Source organism: Triturus cristatus, chromosome 5_2 (assembly GCF_964204655.1).
Source record: "Triturus cristatus chromosome 5_2, aTriCri1.1, whole genome shotgun sequence".
Taxonomy (NCBI): domain Eukaryota; kingdom Metazoa; phylum Chordata; class Amphibia; order Caudata; family Salamandridae; genus Triturus; species Triturus cristatus.
The window spans coordinates 791,920,084-791,935,343 of NC_140588.1; the positions used below are offsets into that span (position 1 = coordinate 791,920,084).

General features: G+C 39.9%; 1 long non-coding RNA gene across 9 annotated transcripts; it reads right to left on the reverse strand.

Annotated features, from left to right (window-relative positions):
* Positions 1 to 1,598: 1,598 nt before the first annotated feature.
* On the reverse strand, positions 1,599 to 14,458 carry LOC146829270 (uncharacterized). 9 transcript variants are annotated; one of them, XR_014962219.1, is made up of 6 exons: positions 13,678 to 13,792; positions 12,830 to 12,984; positions 11,613 to 11,749; positions 10,591 to 10,636; positions 6,897 to 7,001; positions 1,599 to 2,523 (listed from the first exon to the last, which is right to left on the reverse strand). It is a non-coding gene; the product is annotated as an uncharacterized LOC146829270 (long non-coding RNA). The 9 variants fall into 9 exon arrangements; XR_014962226.1 differs by lacking the exon at positions 13,678 to 13,792 and adding an exon at positions 13,473 to 13,538; XR_014962221.1 differs by lacking the exons at positions 10,591 to 10,636; positions 13,678 to 13,792 and adding an exon at positions 14,437 to 14,458.
* Positions 14,459 to 15,260: the final 802 nt, after the last annotated feature.

A 15,260-nucleotide genomic window follows, 5' to 3' on the forward strand; every position in this document is an offset into this window, starting at 1 on the left:
TGTCTGAGCGGAAGAATCCTGGCGCTGCTCTCATAGTATGAGAGCAGCGTCTGGATTGGGTGGGGAGCCTGTGCCTTCCCAGAGACTGCCAGCAGGGAAGCACAGAGGTGGCTGTCGGGGAAGCGAGGTAGGGTTTTAAAATATAAATATTTATTTATTTTTATCCTCAATCCCCTCCCGATCTCCCCCTCCTTCGTTGTGTGCAGCCGCCACTGAAATTTACTAGTTCACAATCGCCAACTGTAAAATATATGTATATCTTGAGACGTGTGGTTATAAAATAGGAAAAGCTCCTCCCTTTACATCTCAAAAACAAATTGAATATTCTTGAAATATTGTCGTTTCAAAACAAGGTATTTATTTGGGATATTTTGTTCACACAGCAAAGATGATTCGGAAGTACAAGGAACATGTATAATCTTACCTGTCAGAAATCCCTAAAACAGTCCCATTATGGATAATCAAGAACTGTCCACTGCTCTCAAAAAATCTACTACCTCAATAAATTTACATTTTCATATTCATATTTCTAGGCCAGTCTTAAAATATAAATATGGGAGGAGAAAAATGCTTTATCTCGTATGAGCGAAGGTTAAGCACTTGCGAAGGCAAATGTGTCATGGAGAGAAATGCTGCACTTTGACTAATATATAGAATATAGAGAAATGGTTTGTATAAATGCATGACACTTGATTATATGCTAGTGTTTTATTATAATGTTTGTACTATTTAATACTGTTATTGGTATTTAAATCCCCTCTCCCTGCGCATGCACACACATTATAGAATTCAACACTTGAATCCGGTTATTAAAAAATAATTTAAAAACAGCTTTTAGATCTTTGGGGAAAAAATTATAAAGATACGTTTTAACAGCAAACTTTTTTTTTCTCAGTATGTTGTTTAATGATGGGGAGGAGCAAAACTACAAGTTTGACAATCCACTGCAGTATTTTTAGATACCTCTTTATTGTAGTAAACTTACTATTAGAATTAGTTTAAATTTAACTTAACTAATTTACAGCGCATGTCTCGCCCGAGTGATGGGGCAGAATGAGAAATGTAAAATTTTTAGCAAACTTTGTGTATAAAAAAAATAATGTAAAACGATTAGCCCACCATGGAGATATATATATTTTTTTAATTTTTAAACGTTTAGGTTTGTCAAGATAAGTTAACATTCACACACGAGCATGCACATTAGAAATGAAGCCTTCCAACTATTCTCAGCCACTTAATAGCCTGGATTCGGCGATTACACTGTTATTTAGAAGCTCAGATTAGAGGAATCACTTTAAATTCTTAACTTGAGCTGTTTTTTAGAATCTTTTTACTTCAGACCTACCACGTTAATTGGACACAGTAAACCAATCTAAACTCTAAATACATTAATAGTGTAATAAATCGCACAGTAAATATTCAGTGTTTACAAAACAAAATATAGCATATTATAACAGTACTCCTACTTATAAGAATCAAGCATTTTCCCTTCAAATGGGCATTCCCATACCCAATGGTCTATGGAAAAAATAAAATCAAGACACTTAAGGTAGGTCCTAGTAACCAAAATAAAAATCGAAAAAGGAAAAAAACTCCAATAACAATTTAGATATATTTAATACAATTAACAAATTTTTGAGCTACAAATATGGTAATCAATATTGGGAAAGGCAACATTAACCAAACCCCTACATCAGAACATCACATGCTTGTGCTGTGTGGTCCTATTCCACCGATGTTGTCTGCAGTATGATACAGCGTCACTACAGCAGCAATGCAATACTGGAGAGCATCCAAGCAGTTCTGTACTCCAGTATTTACGTGCTGCTAGAGCCTTGCTGACAAAATGACTTCTGTAGGTGACTTCCAAATGGGAAACAATGAAGCAGGACTAACAATTGGGAGAGCTTGGACGTTAGTGGTGAAATAGAGTAGTGCACAACAGACAGCTGCGGATGGAAGGTTGGATACAGACATCTGCTCTGCTACAATTTCAAACTGATGGACATTATTTGTTGTTCTTCTGCATATAGCTCAGTTGAAGGTAAACGCATTCATAAAACCATATTCTGGGAAAATCCTTGAAGAAACGAGGCAGCTCAGAATGGTCTGTATCTTCATGTCTCTACAAACCATGATGTGCTGCTACATCTCATCAATGCAAACCGACTCTTTTACATAGAAAGTTAAAAACAAGACTACACCTGAAAACGAGTAAATGGTCAAAAGCATAGGGTCTAATTCTTCAAAATGAAATGTTGTGCATCACTCAATTAAACCGAAATCTTAACAAGTGTTAACCATCAATCTATTGATAAATATACGACACTGCCATCTTACCTATCAAACTATTTAAACACACAAAGGATAATGAAGTGCTGTCAACAAAACTAATTAGCCATGTCTAGTTCTCCAACATTCTGAGCGTTGATATTTACAGGTGTTTGTACAGGAAACAGCTAGAAGATGCCTGAAATACTGCCTTCACTTTAGTACTCCTGCAAACCGATTTATAATGGCAACCTACAGAAGAAGAAAAAAAAAAGTCATGAAAAACAATTGTAGACTAAAAATAAGAATTACACACAAGTTATTAAAATGTTAACGATCAAGCACATTATTAACAGCAAGGTCACAGGGACAATGGATGGCCTATGGTCCTAGTTGCAAGGAGACATTCTGCAGGTTTGGCTTGCAATCAGGCCCTCTGCCCATTAAGAGGCACCACGGGACATTTATTGTCTAGCAGCTCATTACCCAAGCATGTTCACCCTTTCTGATGAGGAATCCTCACACCTTCAGCCCTTTAGCTGTAAAAGAGGTGCAGGTCTGCACAAAGCAGCGTCAGGAGCCGAATCACCTATTGAGATGCACACAGACCGGAATATCACCAAGTAGTATGCAAATTTGAGGGTCCTCGCAAGTTGCATTCCTGCTCAGGGCCCCAAATATCCTATACCCCGCCCTGGTCACAGTTGCACCATTTTGATAAAACCTATAACTCCACCACACTGGCCATCTTGCGAAACAAATGTGATTGGCGTTCGTATAGCTTAGTTTTTGCCTTCAACAAATTTACATTAGCCACTGTAACCTAAGTTCTAAGTTGATAAAATAACTAGCTTGCATCACCATAAATTCCATTGTGATGGCTTAATTACTTGAAGGATAGAGGCAGCCAGTGCTTTAAAAAAAAAAAAACCCCAAAAAAACGGTTACACCCAAGTAATACTCAAGAATGAGTGCCAACACGGTGCATAATACATAAAGCATACTAGCAACTCTTATAGTAGTTCTTACTCAAATGTCACTATCGAGTTACTCCTATTGTTGCCAAATTATTTTCCTGTACATTATTTGGTTTTAAAAAATTTTAGACATATTGTAGAACGTTAGATTCAGAGACAACACCCGAACACATAATTGCCACAGATACACAATTTCTCCAGGAAAAATGGGCGATTGCATTAGGCATACAGAAATGTAGATTAATATGCACCGTAGGTCTGCTAATGTAGTCCCCGAAGTCCTCCGGTTACTTTCAAATAGTAAATTCCGTAATCTTGTCTTATTTTGACCCCAGTCTCCAATTACCTGGTCAATGTCCAGACCCAATTCACTTCTTACGCTGGCTGCTTAACCCTTACACTAGTTCCTGCGCTTCTGGTCACGAAATAACTACAGTATCATTCACCAGCCCCCTCCACCTCCAGATTGGAAAACAAGTGACGAATCTGATCTTCAATCACATTCCAGCTTGTCGCAGGCATCGTCATCTCAGGTCACTGTGCACGGATAGCTACTACACCAGCATAAACAATCATTTAAAAAACACGTATACAAATATGACCAATTTAAAGATAAGGCACGGAAAATGATCTTACATGGAACCCTAGGTACGCACAATAGTAGTACAACGATCTAGAACCCTTCAGTCAACACTAATCTGATAACTTGAAATCATGAGGATTACAGCTACAATCTCCAAGGTGGGGTTTTAACACATCACATACCAATATAGGAATCAATCGTGTACCTCAACGTAGGCAGTATAAATAAAGAATAACCACTACCAGCATTTTACGTTTAAATGCAATATTTATGGCTGTGACAGTAACCACATGAACCGTACAACTATTTCTTCAAGATTTGCTACAAAACTCGTTAAACAGAAACCATAACCCCTTTGAATTAAAGCAATTATTGGGGAAATATAGCATAGGCATATATTATTTCACGGCTATCCTTTAAGCTGGTTGTCTTTTTTAAACAAACATTTGGGTCGTAATTATTATAACTGCTTACACACTACTTTGATTAGTCAAGACTCTCATGCGACTTTGCATGCCATTCCTACCGATTTTTTGTTGTTGCTACTCATCGAGTTTGGTTAAGGCTGCCGTTTTTCGTTTTGATGCCTAATTATTAGAGTGCTCTTAATTGGGAAGTGGGGGGGGGGGGGAAGAGACCTATTGAACCTCGATGCTCGGTTGCTTCCAGTGCTTGAGATTAAAAAACAGAAGTTCAGGTACTCTAACAGAGTACCAGTTTGTTTCTGAGAAGTGCCCATACTCTCCCGATTGAAAGTATTACGTGTTTTCTTGAGGTGCATGTACTCTCCCTCTCTAAATAAAAAAAGTGCCGGGTACTCCGTACCGGACGGTACCGGCCATTTAAAGCACTGGTTGCTTACCAGTCTTGCGAAATCCACGTTAAAAAAGTTCTTACTTAGGACACCTTGATCTCTTAAGAATCCAATGTTCTAAAACCTTCTTTTCTATGGTAATTTTAATCTTCCAAAAGGTACTTAAAACGTTGCGTCTCTTATTATATGCTTTGCAAAAACAGCCACTAGGTTTTTTTTCTGATGGAATAACGTATCATTTTTTGGACTGTCTCTCCAGTAATAAATCATCAACCATGTACACAAACAGAACTATAGTCTTTCAGTTGGACACGCCTTTCCTGGATTTTGTGTGAGAAATTTTACAACATATACGTCTTTACCATGCACGCCTTTACCACGATAATAAAGTTAGAAAGGCATGCTTGGTAAGGGCCCCTAGGTGCTCAATTGGCATGCGCGGTAAAGGCATTTACCTTTGTAATGGCAGGCGTGCCGTTGCGACCACTGGCATGAACGTTCCAGATTTTTTGTTGTTTCTCCCCATGTGATCCGTTCACAGTGCTAAATAGACACTGTGAATGGACTTTTATTTTCCGACGAGACAGGGAGGGCACAACCGAAAAAAACTTTACCCTGCCGTAGCCCCTTGATCCAAAAGTCCAAGGGACAGCCTGACGGGTCCTGAGAAGCAGAGGCGAGTTTGAACGCTGCGTGATATGCCTATACCCGGTCCTGACCCCTAAAACCACCCCCTGCACCCAAAGTCTGTCCCTTTTCTTGGCCCTGATCCCTAAAGCCGCCACTCCACCGCAGTCCCCCACCCGGCCCTGTGTTCCGTAACCATTCCCCTTGCCCGGCCCTGAACCCTAAGTCTATCCCTTTTCTTGGCCCCGATCCCTAAAACCACCACCTCTGCCGCAGTTCCCGCACCCCCGAGTTCCTAACCCATGATCATTACCACGAACATGCCTTTACCAGGGAATATTCGTGGTAATGGACATGCGTGGTAAAGGCTAGATCGTTGTGAAATATGGGTGGTAATGGTCATACGCGGTTAAGAACGCGTAATAATGGCAGATTCCCGATTTCTACACCCAAGATACCGATTTTTACCAGATTAAATGTATTACCAGTTGCAACCTATAGCAGTTCATTAAATTCAAACTGTTCAACTGTTGCAGATCTCAGAATCACATGGAAGAGAATAGCTTCCTGACCAGCTGTTCAATGAAAACACTGAAAACCAGGTGGCTTTGATGGGTTCTGTAATGCTCCTCCTGGCAACCCACTTACTACCCTTTTTGTAGATATATAAAAAGGTACGGGTTAATTACTTGTCCTGGACAAAATTAAAATTGTGCCAGAGTAATTTGCAAAATTTTGGGAACTTTGCGTTATGGTCTTTACGAAGATCAGATTTTGAAAACATCTCACAAAAAGAGGACTACAACGTTAGACTAAACTGAGGGGCACAGCAGGACCAATGACATCCCTCATCAACAAAGAACAAGGCACTAAGGAAATACATTCAATGCAACTTTTAAACTCGGTATTGTGTGCGTTATGCTTTCTGATCAGAGCTGCTACCATGCCCTACCTACTAGGAACACACAAAAAAGTAGTAGTAGTCTCTCTCTCTCAGAACCAGGACGTGTGTTAAATTTGCTCTAATCAGCAGGGACAGCTTGTGAAAACTCAGGACATACCTAGCATATCTGCCACTAACCCCACATTGTGTAGTTTTGCGACATTCGCTATATTTTTACTTCGAATGTGCTGGAACAGAAAGTGAGTGTGTTCACGGTGCTTTCGTTTTTAGTCTTGTTTAAACACAAAATGTGTCCTCTTGCCAAAACACTAATGCAAGGACGCATTTTGCTCTAAGACTGTTTGCATTTTGAGTAATTTCCCCCTTCTAGTTGATTTCTGAACATGGGTTAAGGCACATATGTTATGGGTACATCCCACTTATGCATCTGCCTTAGCCAAATATGCTGAGGTGTTGGGGTGGATGGAGATATGAACTAAAGTTTTTTTTTTTTTTTTAAACCAGTAGAACATTTCTTGGTTATAACAAAAAAACATGCTTTTTACTATATTGACCCTCTATGAATCTAACGAGACATCCGTCCAGCAGAGGTTAACATTTCCAATGGAATTTAAGAAGCACATATACCGACACTGAATGGCTAAATACCCATTTTAAACTACACAGAAACGTGTCAGACTGAATGTTTTTACACAATGTTAGGAAGGTTCTTGTTCTCACAGTGAGCATCTCAAAGGCGACTGCTTCGGATCGATTTTCAATCAGAAGATTTTTACCCCTGGACAGTTCAAAATGTGTCCTTGGTTGAAAGCCCGAGTCATCTACCTTGAACGACAGAGAAATAAAAGTAGTTATTAGACAATACATGCTAGATTCAAGAACTAAATTTAAAGGGATTAAAAACAGCATTAAGTAGTGAAATAAAGGCGACAATAAATTGTCCAATGAAGCAGACAGTTTACAATATTTCCCTAAATGCTTCAAAAATAGTGGTTATCTTTTTAACACCACTTTTCTGTCACTTACTAGGCTACACTTAAGTCATGTTAACATGGCTTAAACAGGTAATACAAAAGGCACAATACTTCGCTTCAAAACTTTTCAGGCGAATCGTTCCTCAATTTTTTCCTCATTGAATACTAACTTGCTTCTATGCTAGGTGCCCAATACCCTTATGCGTTCTGACACGCCTGGAAAGATGCACCAACTCATTAGTCCAAGGCCAGTAAACCACATCAACAAATATATTGGACTGCAAATAATTTAGTTGAAATGTATTTAAAAGTATTGTTTTCTTCAAATTGTTTGGAAGAAATTAAGAAGGTATGTTAGGATAATTTGATTTACAGGGCTGCACCATTTCCTGACAAAATTCTAATTTCGTACTGATGTACACCACTAATGAAGTAAATGTCTTGAAATTCCCTCAAAGTATTGTACAGCCATGAATGCACGAACTAAGAGAACCGAATTTAGCAAACTATGAATTTGGAAAGCAGGTAAAGCCCGATATACTTGGTTAAAGAATAGAATTATTGATACCTGGTTTGAAGAGTTAAGACACAATTTATATCACTCAGACTGGGAATCCATTGTATTATAGCGACTTTAAGACCTCAGTTCTCGATCTTCACCTGAACAAAAAACGTTTAGGAAATAGAGTACAAAAGTACTCATTTAGAACAGTTGGAAAGGGGTCGCTGCCGATAAGATCTACTGGGGACATCTCAAGCATACACGGACTCTCTCACATGATGTGAAGCAAGAGTACACTACTTGACTTCGGTAACGGACATGTATAATATGGTTTTGGCTCCAACAGCACTTTACACACACACACGGAGACGGGTGGGCTACTTATTGATAATTAAGTAAGCTGCCTTGCTGTCCATCATTTTTCACACACTATGCTACTTCATATAGAGACTAATCAAATGCAATCCACTCTCGGTTGAACTCGAATAGAGCAGTTCAGCTCGAAATGCCAGATCAAGTGCCTGACTTCTGAAAGGTTGGGTTTGTTTATCAAAATATAACTTACAAGGATAGCAAAGGCTTGGCTCCACTGGTATTCACCATGAGCTGTTTTTCTTGGACATACACTTGCGTAAAAATCTTTGGGGCATATCATCAAGACAATTATCGCCGCTTTAGCGGCCGTTTTCAGCCGTAAAGCGGCAATAATCCTAACGCTGTATTAGCAAGGGCACGCTAACCGGCTTTAGTGTGTGTTACCATGTGTCATCGCACATTGCACTAACGCTATGCATCTCATCACTAATGAGATGCAAGGTAGGCATTCCTGACATTCACTACATGTCAGAACATCGATATCGCGGCTTCGTGCTATCAACAAGGATGCCCCATTCCCCCGTTGCGACTATGAAAGTCACGCAAAGATCCAATTAACACTGGTTTCTAACGCCAGGTTAATTTCTGACTTACCAAAATTGCCCTATGGGGGGGTGGATTGTCATGCTGAATCCCTCATGGCTTATCAACAAGGACTATGACTACCCTATCGCTGAATTACCAGCGATGTTGCAGCATTTCGCAGCTATCGCTCGATATTTTATCGCTTTGGCGATAGCCGTTGATGATAGCGCGCTATCTCAGCGATAATATCCAGCGATAACTTCAATCACGCTAAGCGCGATTAGCAATATTTACCGCGGGGCCTTGTAGATATGCCTTTATTTTATGCGCTTTAATCGTTAAGTGCTTGATTACAAGAAACAAGCCAAAACGTATGTCTTTGAGGAACTATTTAACAAGGCAACTATGGAAAACGCTTTATACCATTCAAAATCAAGTAATAACTGGATGTTTTCAAGATTTTTTTTAATGGTTAAATGTCCATTTTTTTCTTGTCTTGCACCAAGGGCAACCTTTCCCTCACCTGTATCTAATACGTGCCAACACAAGTGGGATGGTGGGTTTATTAATATCTGGCCATTTTCGTGTGTATTGGTCCCTACTATGGGGCATATTTACAAGGCCCCTGCGCCAACAGCACCTCAATTTTTGTGGCGTACTGGTGGCATATCTTACTGCTCCATATTTACAAGGATAGGAAAATCCTCCCCGAGTGGCTTTTCTTGTCCTTGTAAATATGGCCCTTTTGCACACAGCACTTTGCGTGAAAGGGGTGTTCCATGGGTGTTGCTGTGAGTGTTCCCACGCAACACCCATGGAATGAGATTTCCAGATTCACGAGGAATCGCAAGTCTGGAAATGCGTGTGAATGCTACACCTCCCAAGAGGAGGCGTATGGAGGCGCAAGGACGAGAAATGTTTTCATTTCTCCTCATTTTTTCCTCTTTTAATGCGTGTTGCATTCTATGGTATGCAATGAAAGAGGAATATGCCTGTAGTGATTGTTTTTGTGCAGGAAGGGGACCTTCCTGCACAAAAACAATCTCCCCACGACACAAGCATCCGTGCAAGGGTGCCAGCGCATGGCTGCAGTTTGTGCACCAGCACAGGGGGAAGCAGATATGTGACATATTGTTGTAAATGTTGCATCCCTATGCTTTGAAAGTGACTCAGTGCAGCACAGCCAAATAGCTTGCGGAATGCACGGAGTCACTTTCATTGTAAATCTGCCCCTCTGTATTTAAGGTTAGTCTTGCTGTTTTAGTGGAACACTCAGCTGCTTTCTCCATTAACCCCAATGTTTGTTTTCACCTTACTCCAAGTATACCTTTATGGCCCTGCTGTCAAAAGAAAACGACAAAAATACTATATATATATTTTTTTTTCATGTATGTCTATTGATAGAGCTGCTAATATCACGATTGGCAAGTCTGGCCATATAAATAAACGCAATAAGCACTTCTCAATCAATTACAGTTAGTTGGGAACACTCATGCTAAGCACTTCAGATGGAGCAGTCAACTGCAAAGCAAACAAAAACAATGTATTTAGAACACCCAGCTAAACCAAAGCACTTCCAAAGGTAGTGTTGGAAAGTTGAAATAAAGAAAATAACACAAATGAACAAATTAACGAATAAGATGCCGGACGTAATTAAGGGCAAGTTCTGAAAAACCTACCTTTATAGGGAGAAGAACGTCAAATATCAACCAGCACAAATACTCTTCACAGGAGATACAGTACAAAGAGCAAGCAGGAATATGCCATGCAACATACAGAAACATTATTTTACAGCAGGAATAGTGAATAGAGTTCTAATCAGGAATACGAACAAGGATAAAACTGCATTTTATTGTGTAGGTTAATACTTGAATGCAAGAATTAGTTATTCTAATACCCAACTGAACTGAACAGGAATGCATCACTAAACATCTTTTGCAGATAATGCATTTAACACTAGGAATGACTGTAGTATCCACGTGAACAAAGGGGTTTCACATACGTGTTCACTACTGTTGGGCTAATAAAGTGAATTTACCTTAACTATAGGCAAGAAAAGGCTTCCATCTTGAGCTGCCTTTCAACTGTGAAAATGTACAGATTGCAAAAGAAATAGGATTACCACACTACATAAATCGGAAATATATTCAACCAAACTAGACACGACCAATCAACAGAGTAGCCAGCCATTCTGACAACTATTCTACCAAACAAAAATAAAAGTGGGAAGGGTGTCAGGCGAGATATGGACATGCTCTTTAGCCTGAGCATTATAAACGCAAAAAATATACCTCAAACTGTATCTTGTTGTGAAGGTTTTAGGTATCACCACCCCCCCAAATAAGATAAAGGGACTGGCATCTCTCAGGAAATGGGATTCTAAACTGCAGCCCTGTAACCGAAAAATAAGGATTTGATGCGAGCCCTTTTTGCAAGGTCAACAAGCATTAATAAAGCCAATAGGTCTCACCTTGGGAACTTATTGGCTGTGCCAATGTCTTTCTTTCGTGTTGTACAGAACTAAAGTCCACAGACGCTAAGCTAACGAATAAGAAGGAAGCAAATGAGTTACAATGTAGAAAACCAATAGATAGGCTCGAAGCTGACGGTTAGCTAACAAAATGTCTTTCAACAAATTGCATGCGCTGCTTTGGCAATACAAAAAAAAAAAGGGGGGGATGCGAGAGGGTACCTAAGGAAATAATGATCTGCCTGGTACTGTTCCCTTCACTACTACTGTAGAATAAAAAAAAAAAAAAGCTAAAAACACACGGGACACTATTATGAGCTTCAAAAACTTTAATTGGTTAATCTGTTTCTCCTGGGAGTGGCTGTGTTCGGAGCTGCAGAACACCGTTAAGTGGGCGGAGAGAGTACAAGGTTGAAATGTAAGTTTACCACAGGCGATAATTCTAGAAGTTACAAAAGTGCATTTTGAAGCCAGTAGTAATGGGATGGAAACTAAACTTTGGATAAGTAGTCACTTATTTTTTGTCGGCCTCACAACTGATTATATTGCACTAAAAGGACACATTAGCCTCTCAAGTTTAGTATACGAACCGTTAATAACCATGCAATCTTCATCAATAAACTTCATGTGAGGGTTAGGATCTTTCTTTCGAAGTGCAGGCTCATAACATCTATGCAAACGTTCATCGTAGGTTCCAAAGTCAATGATATGGTCTCAATGTTGCATCCTAGGAGTAGACACATGACCATTAAAAACACAAGAGTGGTTTAAACGAATAAACAACATTAGGCATATTGAATCAAACATACAGCAGAAAGGGTGAAGGGGTTTGCACAGTTTTTAACTGACAAGCGAAATCCATACAGCACCACTATGCCAAATAACAAACACCCAGACACACCGTTAGCACAGTTCAACCAAGGGGCGGGGCGTTTTACATAGAGAAAAAAAAAAAAGACCAAAAGGAAAAAAAACTCTTCGAGTAACGCATGTTCACAGCCAAAGAAACAATTGTGCAATACGTTTTGGCAGAAAGCAAATAGATCTTAACTTTGCTGAAAGCATACTTCAGAGTATGGGCAATGCCAATCATAATGGCAAAACGGTCTAGGTTATCGTTTGTACGCTTGTTATACAAGATTCGTTGCAATAAGCTTAAACATAAATGGATTTATTGGACATTTTGTAAAACATACGAATCGTGCAACACGCCCCCTGCCCCTCCCTCCACGCAATATAACATATGGGGATACACAAGTCACCAACATACCAACACAGCATCAAAACAATGTAGATAATATACCGCTCAAAACATAGCCACGAATGCACTTAATGTACATTATATCGCTCTCCAAAACAATTGCTGTATTTGAAAAGAGTCGTTTGTTCAAACTTTAAATTAATACATTAACCTAGTACAAATATTCGTACTATAAACCTTGGTTAAAAATGGTAATGGGCATTACATACTGCAAAAAAAAGTCAAGTGTTTTAAAAAAAAGTAGAAACAATAAGGAACATCGTTCCGCTAATATCGAATAAAAGAAAAGTTTACTTTCACGACGAAAAGAGTGAAGAAACTGTAAAACAACTATAAAACTATTTGGACAACAGGTTAGTAAGATTCCCATGATCTTCGAATAATCGTCCAAGTTTTTTTGTTTTAAGTCGATAAGAAACGAGAAGTGTTAAAAGGTGCCCTTGTTAGTTGACATTTGTTTACGTCTCACCTTAACACCCCTCGTTTAGCTGCGCATCGCGAAATAAATGCCCGCCCAGATAAACTGAGCATATTTTAACACTATACCTTCTTTTGGCCACTGCAATCTAACGGTACAGGCTGAAAGGTGCAGTTTGAAGTCGGCGGAGCCTGCGCTGTAACTCCACCACTGCAGACAATAAGTTGCAAACTTGTCATTGCTGGGCTGCGTCACTACTCCTCCCGGCTCCGCTGCCGTTCATCTGTGGGGAGCAGTTAAAAAACATAACTCAGCCATTCTTCACGGGTGTCTCAACTCAAATAAAAAGCACCACTGATAGTATTATTGACATTCTCACACTTTTATTATAAGGAAAAGTTTTTTCAAAACGAGTCCAGCAAAATCATGAAGAAAAAATAAAGTTAGAGCAAACAAATTAGTTTAATGTCAATTGAGCACACATGAGATTTTCAAAACAGCAAACTTCCGCACTCGCTGTCAGAGATGTTTACGAGAGGGGTTTAGTCTCAAACTACTCTTCTCGGTTCTGGAATACGTGTTTCAGAAATACTTCTTTTGTTCCTGTTTTTCCCCCCTTTAAATTCTTCGCCGTGTGTACATCCTGTAAAGAACAACGGTCGGTAGCCGTTAACGATTCAAATTTTTTTTTTCTTGCGTGACTTCGAATTTTCGAATTACTAGTACTTAAAAAACGGGCGAGAGTAGGTTTTTGACCGTGTTTTTTTTTACCCTAGCCCCCACTCCTTTTTTCCGCTCAGCCGCACCTCTCTGCTGGGCTGTTCGTTAGACACAGGGGCCCCGGACACTCGCAGAACGCACGGGCAGGAAGTACGATTTTTTTGCGATTTTTTCCCGTATTTTTCGAGCAGCGGTGACCATGAGCACAGGGGGAAAAAAATTCGAGCAAATAATTCCAGAAAAATTCCCTCCTTACCTACTCCGTCCAATCGAAAATGGCGCCGAAACCGAAAAAACTTCTTAAATTTCATTGTAGGGCTTTTGCAATGGCTTCTGGGACTGCTGCGGCTCGGAGGGAAAAAAAAGAAGAAAAAAAAGTCTGAAAGGGGAAAGGCCTTAGCGCGCAGCCGAGTTGCGAGCACGGGCGCGCGGCCAGGAGCGAAACATTAACATGGACAAAGGACAAGTAATGCATTCGTCCTTTCAATAACTATTAGCTACCATCTTCGAAAGGCGCGTGCTTGAGGTTGACTCCTATGAACTGTCGTCTGTACATTATTGTGAAAGGGCAAATATGCTGCTTTTGCACTAATTAACTGTTTAAAAATTGATTTATATTTTGTTCCATTAAACAAGCTTTAATTTAGAAAGGCGCCATTTCATCCTCACGTTCAGTTGACCAACAAATTTATTAAAGTATTACACTGCTTTCTTAGTCCCTCAACAGGTGCAAGTCCACCTGAATAATCAATGGCGTTCCAATTTCCCACCGCAACAAAGGTTTCGGAACCAGAACGCTGTAGATGAGAGGCATTCTTGCCACAAACGGGAGCGCGCCGAAGTCATTAAAACACGTTGAACAGGGCAGGAGAATGATTAAACTCGAGCAGCGTTATATATTTTTTTATAACACTGCGACGACAGAACATTCAGAGTGCGCCGTTCTACCTCAGACCGCGGTTTAGCCCTCGCTTGAAGCGGCGGCCATGCTAATGTCAGTCAAATTTAATTTTACTTTTATTTTAGTCGATGCCTTCCTGGCTCTATCTTCTGGTGCTTTTCAATACGTTTTCCCTGACTCTGATAAAGTCTCTGCTCCGCCCACAAGCTCGTCCTTCACTACGGTTGTTTTTTTTTTAATATCTTTTTTTTTCTTTCTTTTAGGGAACGCTCATGCACTACAGACAAGGCGCGCGTCCTCGAAGTTACGTCCGATTCCAATTGAGGGCGGAGCCGCGAAAGTGAAAAACAAGACAGAGGGGGAGGGGAACTTGCGAACCGGCAGTTAGAGTACAGTAGAAAGCACTTGTTTTGATGAGATTATGACGGTGAATCTACCGTTAACTGAGAGAATTCTATGTAATATTTATTTTTGAGTCTGAATGTGTGTTTTGTCATATCTAACGTGCGCTAAACTATGGAGGAAGGGGAAAGTAATCGGCGATTTTCAGACCCTTTGTAATAATCACTATCTGCACCAGGATGGTGTGAGTACTTAATGCGCAGTGGTTCGATGTTCTCTGTCCCCTTGCTCTGTCTCCTTAGTGTAAAGGCTGTTGTGGTTCCAGCGGGCGCCATGTTGCGAGGTTGTTTACGCACCAAAATAGCATTTACCTTGTGTGAGTGTCTACTACATCTAGACACGCACCTTCTGTCGAATTTTGACGTTTCGTAGAACTACGGCTAGCAACGACCTACCAGAACTATTTGATATAAAGTTTTATGTAGTTTTTGTTAATACAAATGATTGCATTTCGCTTCTAGATTCACAACTCGCAGGGAATGCTACTTTGTTTACCAACGAACATTTATTTTTACACTTTTCTCGTTTAAAAACAA